The sequence below is a fragment of the Ranitomeya variabilis genome, chromosome 5 (assembly GCF_051348905.1).
Source record: "Ranitomeya variabilis isolate aRanVar5 chromosome 5, aRanVar5.hap1, whole genome shotgun sequence".
Classification (NCBI taxonomy): domain Eukaryota; kingdom Metazoa; phylum Chordata; class Amphibia; order Anura; family Dendrobatidae; genus Ranitomeya; species Ranitomeya variabilis.
This window is the reverse complement of record NC_135236.1, coordinates 473,671,921-473,681,180: the sequence shown is the minus strand read 5'-3', so window position 1 is coordinate 473,681,180 and position 9,260 is coordinate 473,671,921.

The window sequence follows — 9,260 nt, the reverse complement described above, 5'->3', positions numbered from 1 at the left end:
AGCTCTCTGACCGGCGGGGATGATGTCAACACCGATCAGAAGTGCTACACCGATGTTTCCCACGCTGTCACACAGTGTGGGAAACACTGGCTTTTGTGCTGTGTATGTTTGGCTATATTCGGCGATTAAATAATCGAATATTGCAAATTTGGCGATCATGAGCTGAACTGAATATTTAAATATTCACTCATGTCTACTTAGCGCCAGCACGGGCTAAGTAATCAATTTGTATATAGAGAGCAGTGGCTGTAATTATGACCCCGGCACTGACTGGCAGCTCGCTCAGCATTAGGGCCGTCAATCAGAGTTGAGGGCACGGTATAGGTACCGCTCTCTATGCATAGAATGATGCGAACCTGTGTTGGTGCCACCCCCATTACTGAACGTCAAACGATGTCCAGAGGAATAAAGTTAATTTTGTCAGTGGAGATTAAAGTGCAGGCATCGGGCAGTTTCAGAACACTATTAACCTGCAGATTAACCATTGTATGATTGTAGTAGCAACATACGCAGTGAAGAGGCAGTGACCCACAAAGTTCAAGCACAAAAGTCTTTTTAATGTGTTTCCTCACAGAATTAAAGTCCAATTCCCACAAATGCTTATAACTTCAGTGTATATTATCAGTGATCAGTTTACACCAGTTCATAGCAATACATATCATATGGTTTTAAATTGCGGTCCCTAAACAGGCCAGACTTCCCTTGTCCAGTTTCCCTGGGCAACCGCACGCCATATTACAGTCTCCATACACACAGCCTCATATGTTGCAGACACTATACACTCCAGCCTTCCTCTGACTAGTTCTTGTGGGTGTCCTGCATCGCTGTATCACAGTCTCTTACAGTCTCTTTACTCACACAGTCGTACACTGTCCAGGATATCCTCCAGATAGCAGCTGGACACCATATCCACCTGTTTGCAATCGTTACACATGCTAGTCCTCTTTCGGGCACAGGACATCCACCTCCGGGCACAGGACTGTCCACATACAACTCCCTCGGGCACCCGACACTTCCACGTTGGGGCACAGGACATCCACCTCCGGGCACAGGACTTGTCCACATCCGAGACCAGTACCATGGACGACTTGCACCACTGTATACGCTGCGGGTGCCAGGCTATTCAGCTGCACTTAGCCAGCGCTCTGCAGGCCTCTACTCTGCACAGCAGCACACACCAGACTGACACTGACGTGCACCTTGCACACCTGACACACCCATACCTCTTACTGCAGGGCTTTTAACACACACAAATCTGTGGCCTTCAGCCACATGGAAAACCCGTATCGAAAATCCGTGACTCCCATGCACACCTATGGACTTCATCCATCTGCATGCACAACCTGGGGAGAACAAACATCGCCCCCTAGCTGTAACAAAGGCCACAGCCTCACACCACATATTACAGGTTGATAGCGTTTTTTCATGTGAAAGGTTCCCTTTAATACATACTCTAGTTAGTTTCACACTTGTTTCATTACTCCTTGTTTCCATATTTGTTCCATCATGGATTTTCTGTCATCAGTTTGAATCTATAACGTTCACATTCCAATAAGAACTAGGAAAACCATTGCATGGATAGGTGTGTCCAAACGTTTGACTTGTACTGTGCGTAATATATATATAATAATATGTATGCAGTATATTATGCTCACATGTTGTCAACAAGACCGGATTATGCAATGTATTCCAGTTATTTAGATCAAAGTTTCTCAACGTTTCTAACCTATATACCCAGTTTTCAAACTAATAATCATACACCGCTCTACACATCATATGCACATATGGATGACAGTACATGTGCCTAGCAACATAGCCTATACCTTCAGGGTTTCACATACAGGTTGAGAACCTTGGATCTAGATTTGCTAATCAATATTTCTGGTAAATGAACCATTATGTTATGTTATGTTATGTTGTCTCAGCAGAATGGAGAACAAGTTCTGGTGATCATACCAGCCTGAACAGCTAGTTGCTGTCATTCATCAGAACTCATCTTCCATGTGGATGTTGTATTCCCTTAAAGTTCACAGAATGAGGCCATCAAAATTTCTGCCAACAGCTGTCCAAGAGAAGACAGGAGCCAGAGGGAACAACTAGGATCTAGTAATGTGACAGTCAAGAAAGTGAAGGAAAACAACTCATTAATGTACACTACTAAATGGGGTATCGAGCCCACAACGATGTATTTGAGGGATTGTTTATACAATTTACAATTTTATGTTAGATACTCGGCCTGAAGCCACCAGATACCATGAGAATAATGGAGTTATATGGTGAAGTGGACATTATTAAAAAAAGCACAGTTTAATGAACAAATAAACAATTTAATATACTGGTGTTTTATTGAGGGTTTAGTGCAGGGGTGGGGAATCTTTTTTCTGCCAAGGGCCATTTGGATATTTCCACCATCCTTCGGGGGCCGTACAGACTCCGCCCACAAAGTGCATCCTGACTCTGGCACTGGTTTCAGGATGTAATCTTTCATTGCATGCCCTTCAATGTTCAGTAGTGAACACTGCGTGTGTGTGTGCGCGCTAACAGAGCAAGAAGAAATTAATGAGCTGATTGTAATCAAAGTGCACCTCCCTGCCAAGAATGCGGTCCCTGAGAATCTGCTCTGGGGCCTGATAAAAGGTCATCGAGGGCCGTAAATGGCCCTGGGGCTTGAGGTTCCCCGCCCCTCTTTTAGTGGAACAAAGGGTCATGACAAGATATATTGAGGGTAGACATCCATCAAAAGTATAAATATAGATGATACTCTACTACTCTAAGTAAAGAGATGTCAATTCCACAATCACATCAGGAGTCATCGTCCAGATCCTAGGGGCAAAATGGCTATGGTGATAACTAATGTATGAAACATACTGGATAATTATGTAGTCAATGTGACTCTACGATGTCATTTGGGATATGTACAATCGGGGAGGGCTTGTGCTGTGAAGGTCAACCAAGAATTCTGGCACTGGTTCCAAATTTTATGATGTATTGGCTGGCAGCGTTTATCTACCCTGTATACACTTTTTAAAGCAGAGTGAAGCTCTCAGTATGTTACTATAAGTGTGGAGAGATGGGGCCTGAATGGTGTACCTAGATGCAGTTATCCTTGCTTTGAATAGTCTTGATAAGAAATTTTTATCTGTAGCTAAAAGATAAGTGATGCACCAAACATCTGTAATATGCTTGTGTATTGTCATTTCATATATAGCTGCGTTAGTCAGCAATTTTACACAGGCAATAATTATGAATGAGGGTTCATAAGAACAATCATGCTGGTTATCAGACAGGGTAAACATGCTGTCAACTGCTCAAATAAGCAGAAGATTTGTCATAATTGTTACCAGCACATTGCAAGCAGGATGTTATAACATGATGCTGTATGGCGATAGAACTATTTTCCCCATGCAGTTTCTATTGGTTTTTGTGAGCAGGCCAATAAGTGGGTGCAGATCAACTTGTATGTAGTTAATTGGTGATTATTAACTGGCTAAAATCAACTTGTTTAACCCCTTTCTGACATCGTGAGCCCTGGGCCAATTTGACCAGCGAATTATTAAGTCATTTTGATCACGAGCATGCACAGGTGGCATGCGGGAGATCACCACTGGGTGATAGCTGACACCAAGTACTAAGTGCATGATCAGCAACTTTCCCTGTCTGTGCAGAGCTGACAGTTTGCACAGCATAGGAATGCTGCTGCATCCCCATGCTGTAGAATCAAACAGCCTGCAAAAATTGATAGTCCGGTAGTGGGAAAAAGTAAAATAGTTTAAAAAAAAAAGTTAAAACATTTTTTTAAAATAGTTGCCATTTTTTTTTTTTTAAATAAAAAATATAAAAAAAATCTAAAGATTTTGTGTCTATAAATAAATATTTGAATGAAAGAAAAATATATAAGCAATAAGGCTACTTTCACACTTCCATTTTTCTTTAATCCGTCACAATTAGTGTTGAGCATTCCGATACCGCAAGTATTGGGTATCGGCCGATACGTGCGGTATCGGAATTCCGATACCGAGTTCCGATACTTTTGTGGTATCGGGAATCGGTATCGGAACCATATTCATGTGTAAAATAAAGAGTTAAAATAAAAAATATGGATATACTCACCTCTCCGGCGTCCCCTGGATCTTACCGATGTAACCGGGAGCCTCCGTTCCTAAGAATGAGCGCGTGAAGGGCCTTCGATGACGTCGCCGCTTCTGATTGGTCGCGTGACCGCTCATGTGACCGCTCACGCGACCAATCAGAAGCCGCGACGTCAGCCGCGACGTCATCGAAGGTCCTTCACGGGCTCATTCTTAGGAACGGAGGCTCCTGGTTACAGCAGTATGGTCCAGGGGCCGCCGGAGAGATGAGTATATCCATGTATATCCATATATCCATTTTTCGGGTATCGGCCGATACTATCCGATACCGATACTTTCAAGTATCGGACGGTATCGCTCAACACTAGTCACAATGCGTCAGCGCAACGTATCAACGAATGCGTCAAAAATAGTGAAAAACGGATGCAATGCATCCAGTATTTCGACGGGTCCGCTAGACGGTTCCATCGAAAAACTGGATCCGTTGCATCCTTTCTGCTGTTGATTTTTTCATTCTGCCTCCCAGAGATCACAGTAAGCCTTGGCACACATTTGTCCTGCGCTCTGCGCTGAGCACTTACACCGGGGTTTCCGTATGTGGGGGTGCATGCGAGCAACCCAGAAGCAAAGCATCCCAAAGAAAAGCATCGAGATACAGCAGCTGTTCCATGGCAAAGAACTAACATCCATCTTCTCTCTTCACATAGGTACAACTTCCAACCTTTGCTTGCTGTCTCATCTGTTGCAATAGACTCTAATGGTACAATTTCCCACCTCTGCTTGCTGTCTCATCTGCTGCAATAGACTCTAATGGTACAACTTCTCACCTCTGCTTGCTGTCTCATCTGCTGCAATAGACTCTAATGGTACAACTTCCCACCTCTGCTTGCTGTCTGCTGTTTGTCATCTGCCACTTTACCATCTAGCAACATATTTTAATTTGTCTGCTTAATGATTGGTATAATTCATTTGTTGCATTGAACGTTTTACTCACTGTTTGATGTATATCCAAGACTGTGGTCACTCTAGATATTATCTGGTGGAAGGCTTTATAGTATATAGATGTAGCCAGCCGCAAAGTGTTTGATCATCTAACCAACCCCTGGTGTGCTGGCCCCAGCTGCCAAATTATACACAACCAGTTCCCACAATCCATCTCTTCTGACCCAGCATTCTGAACTATAAATTTAGAAACATCCTTAGGTGTGCATGCATGTGGGGGTGCACACGAGCATCCCAGAAGCAAAGCATCCCAAAGATAAGCATCGAGATACAGCAGTTATTCCATGGCAGTTAGTCAGGGCAGGAGTCAGGTAACCCACACTCTGCTCTCCCTTCTATCCATGTGCTTTATTCCTATCCTCCTATGTTCCCTTCCCATCCACATCCACCGCCCCATCCCTCCTCCATCACGACTCATATTCATCAGCTCCTCTCTCCTTCCCTTTCCCATGTACAGCTCCCATGCACTTCTCACCTTCCTGAAAAACCTCAGCCCATCTTGCCCAAACACACTGCACAAAAAACTTCCTACAATTCCAAAAACTGCTTTCTCTTTATCCTCCTACTCCTTCTCATCTCGGGGGATATCTCCCCCAACCCTGGTCTGCCATCCCCCAACCTCAACCCCTATCCTACCTCGTATCATAACCACACTAATCTTATTAATATTACTTACACTCCTTCATATCCTTCTTTTAATTGTGCCTTTTGGAATCCACAGTCTGTATGTAACAAACTTCCTTTGCTGCACAATTACTTTCTGAACAACTCTATGAATCTGTTGGCCCTCACTGAAACATGGATTCAGCATTCTGACACTGTCTCTCCTGCTGCCATTTCCCATGGTGGCCTACAATTCTCCCATTCCCCGAGACCCACAAACAGACATGCTGGTGGAGTCGGCCTACTCCTGTCCCCACAATGCACCTTCCAGGTCATCCCCCCAGTTCCATCACTCTCATTCCCTTCTTTTGAGGACCACACCATCAGGCTCTTTCATCCCCCCTCCCTCAGAGTAGCGGTCATATATTGGCCCCAGGCTTGCCCACCCAGTTCCTTGACCACTTCTCAGCCTTGCTGCCGCACTTCATGTCCTCCGAACTCCCAACCCTTATCCTGGGAGACTTCAACAACCCCATAAACAACCCCACTTCCACATCTACATCCCAGCTTCTATCACTAACCACTTCTCTCGGACTATCACAGCTCTCAACCTCTGAAAAACACAAAGACGGTAACACCCTTGACCTGGTCTTTGCCTGGCTCTGCTTAATCTCCTACCTAGATAACTCACCATTTCCCCTCTCTAACCACAACATTCTCTCCTTCACACTCACAATCACTCACCCACCCCAGTACACTCCTACTTACCACATATTCAGAAATCTACACGCCATTAACTCTCATACACTTTCAGACTCCTTACACTCATCACTGTCCCCAATCTCCTCTTTTTCTTGTCCTGATCTGGCTGTACACCACTACAATGACACTCTTAGAACCACCCTGGACCAAGTAGTGCCCCTCACCCTCAGAACCTCCAAGCACAGAGTAAAACAGCCCTGGCTCACATCCCAAACCCAATTTCTCCAGCGATGCTCTAGGTGTGCTGAACGCTTATGGAGGAAAACTCGCACACCGGGAGACCTCATCCACTTCAAATTTATGTTAAGAACCTATAATTCTGCCCTTCACCTCGCCAAACAGACCTACTACACCACTCTGATCTCCTCACTATCCAACAACTTCAAGAAACGTTTTGACACCTTTCACTCCCTCCTCAGGCCAAAAGCACATGCCCCTATCACGGACATTTGTGCTGATGACCTGGCCTCCCACTTTATAGAGAAAATAGATAATATCCATCAGGAAATCAGCTCCCAGCCACTAAGTGCTGTGACTCCTATCCCTCCCTGCATTTCCCCTGGCTCACTCTCCACATTCGATCCCATCACAGAAGAAGAAGCCACCAGGCTCCTCTCTTCTTGCTGTCCGACTACATGCACTACTGACCCCATTCCCTCTCATCTCCTCCAGTCTCTCTCTCCAGTCATCACAACTCACCTATCTACAAACTTTAGTCTCTCCCTCTCCTGAGGCATTTTCCCATCCTCCTTCAAACACTCTATCATTACTCCATTACTAAAGAAACCCACCCTCGACCCATCCTGCACAAATAACTGCAGACCAGTCTCCAATCTCCCTTTCATCTCTAAACTCTTGGAGCGCCTGATCTACTCCTGCCTTTCCAGTTACCTCTCCACTCACTCCCTCCTATTCTCTTCACAATCCGGCTTCCACCCCCTACACTCGACAGAAACTGCACTCATCAAAGTGACCAATGACCTTCTGATAGCAAAGTGTAACTGTGACCACTCTCTGCTCATTCTTCTCGATCTCTCTGCAGCTTTTGACACTGTTGACCGCCGTCTCCTACTCTCTAGGCTCCAGTCACTAGGCATTAAGGACACTGCTCTCTCCTGGTTCTCTTCCTATCTTTCTGTCCGCTCCTTCAGTGTTCTGTTCGCTTGCTCCACTTCCTCTCCTCTTCCTCTTACAGTTGGGGTACCTCAGGGCTCAGTCCTTGGCCCCCTTCTCTTCTCTCTCTACATGGCCTCAATTGGACAGACTATCAGCAGATTTGGCTTTCAGTACCATCTTTATGCCGATGACACATGACTATATACATCATCCCCTGACTTTACTCCCACTGTACTACAGAATGCCAGTGACTGTCTGTTCGCAGTCTCCAACATCATGTCTGCTTTCTATCTGAAACTCAACCTCTCCAAAACTGAACTTCTTCTGCTCCCACTGTATACTAACCTCCCTAAACCTGACATTTCCCTCTCCGTGTATGGCACCATAATAACACCCCGGCAGCAGGCGCGCTGTCTGGGTGTTATGTCTCTCTTTCACCTCCCATATACAATCTCTTGCCCACTCGTGCCGCTTACACCTAAAGAACATCTCTAGAATCCGCCCTTTCCTCACCATAGAAACAACAAAAACCCTCACTGTTGCCCTGATCCACTTCCGCCTGGACTACTGTAATGCTCTATTAATTGGCCTCCCTGTTACTCGACTTTCCCCTCAATGCAGCAGCCAGGGTCATCTACCTGGCTAATCGGTATTCAGATGCAGCTGCTCTTCGCCAGTCGTTACACTGGCTACCCATTTATTAAAGGATTCAATTCAAAGTACTTGTTCTCACCCACAAAGCTCCCACAGTGCGGCACCCCCTGACATCTCCTCCCTCATTTTTGTCTAGCGGCCTAGCCGACGCTGCGCTCTGCAAATGACTTTCAACTAACCTCTGCACTAATCTGTACCTCCCACTCCCATCTCCAAGACTTCTCTCTGCGCTGCACCAATCCTCTGGAGTGCTCTACCCCAAGAAATTAGGACCATTCACAATTTGCATAGTTTTATGTGCGCCCTCAAAACATATTTGTTCAGAGCGGCTTATCATGTTCCCTAATAAAAGTCATTTTAGCTTTGTGTGCATGTGTAGCCCATTCACTACTTCCATCTATCCCCCACCCCCTGAAGATGGCAGGACCATCATTGTAAATACATCATTGTAAATACACACCTGTACTTTGTATCTCCCCCACTTTATTGTAGATTGTAAGCTCTCACGAGCAGGGTTAACATTGTTACTTATGACTTGCGTTTGAAACTGTTAAACTGCGCAGAATATGTTGGCGCTATATAAATAAAGATTGTTATTATTATTATTATTAAATCTCTGAAATAGGTTATTCAGACTGAACCTCTGGCGGAAGATTCCATATAATGAGACAGATGGAGGCAATGTGGATGCCGTCTGACCTGTGATCTGGCGATGTCCGTCTTTTGAGGATTTTATGCACTTCAGAAAAAGGAGAACACCGCTGAAAAGAGGCCAGACGGAGTCCAGAGTAACTTTGCCGCCTCATTATAGTGAATGGATCCCTCAGAGGTTTCATCTGAATCACGTCACTTAGAGATTTAGATGGAAACCCCAAAGTAAGTGCTCAGTGTAGATCGCCGTATAACTGTGATCCAAAATGATATGTAAAATGTTCTCCGTAAAATCTTCAACTCAATCCACAAAAAAGCAAGTCCCCACTCAGGTCTGTCATCTGTTAATGGAAATATAGGGGGCTTCCACGTTACTAGTAGTGC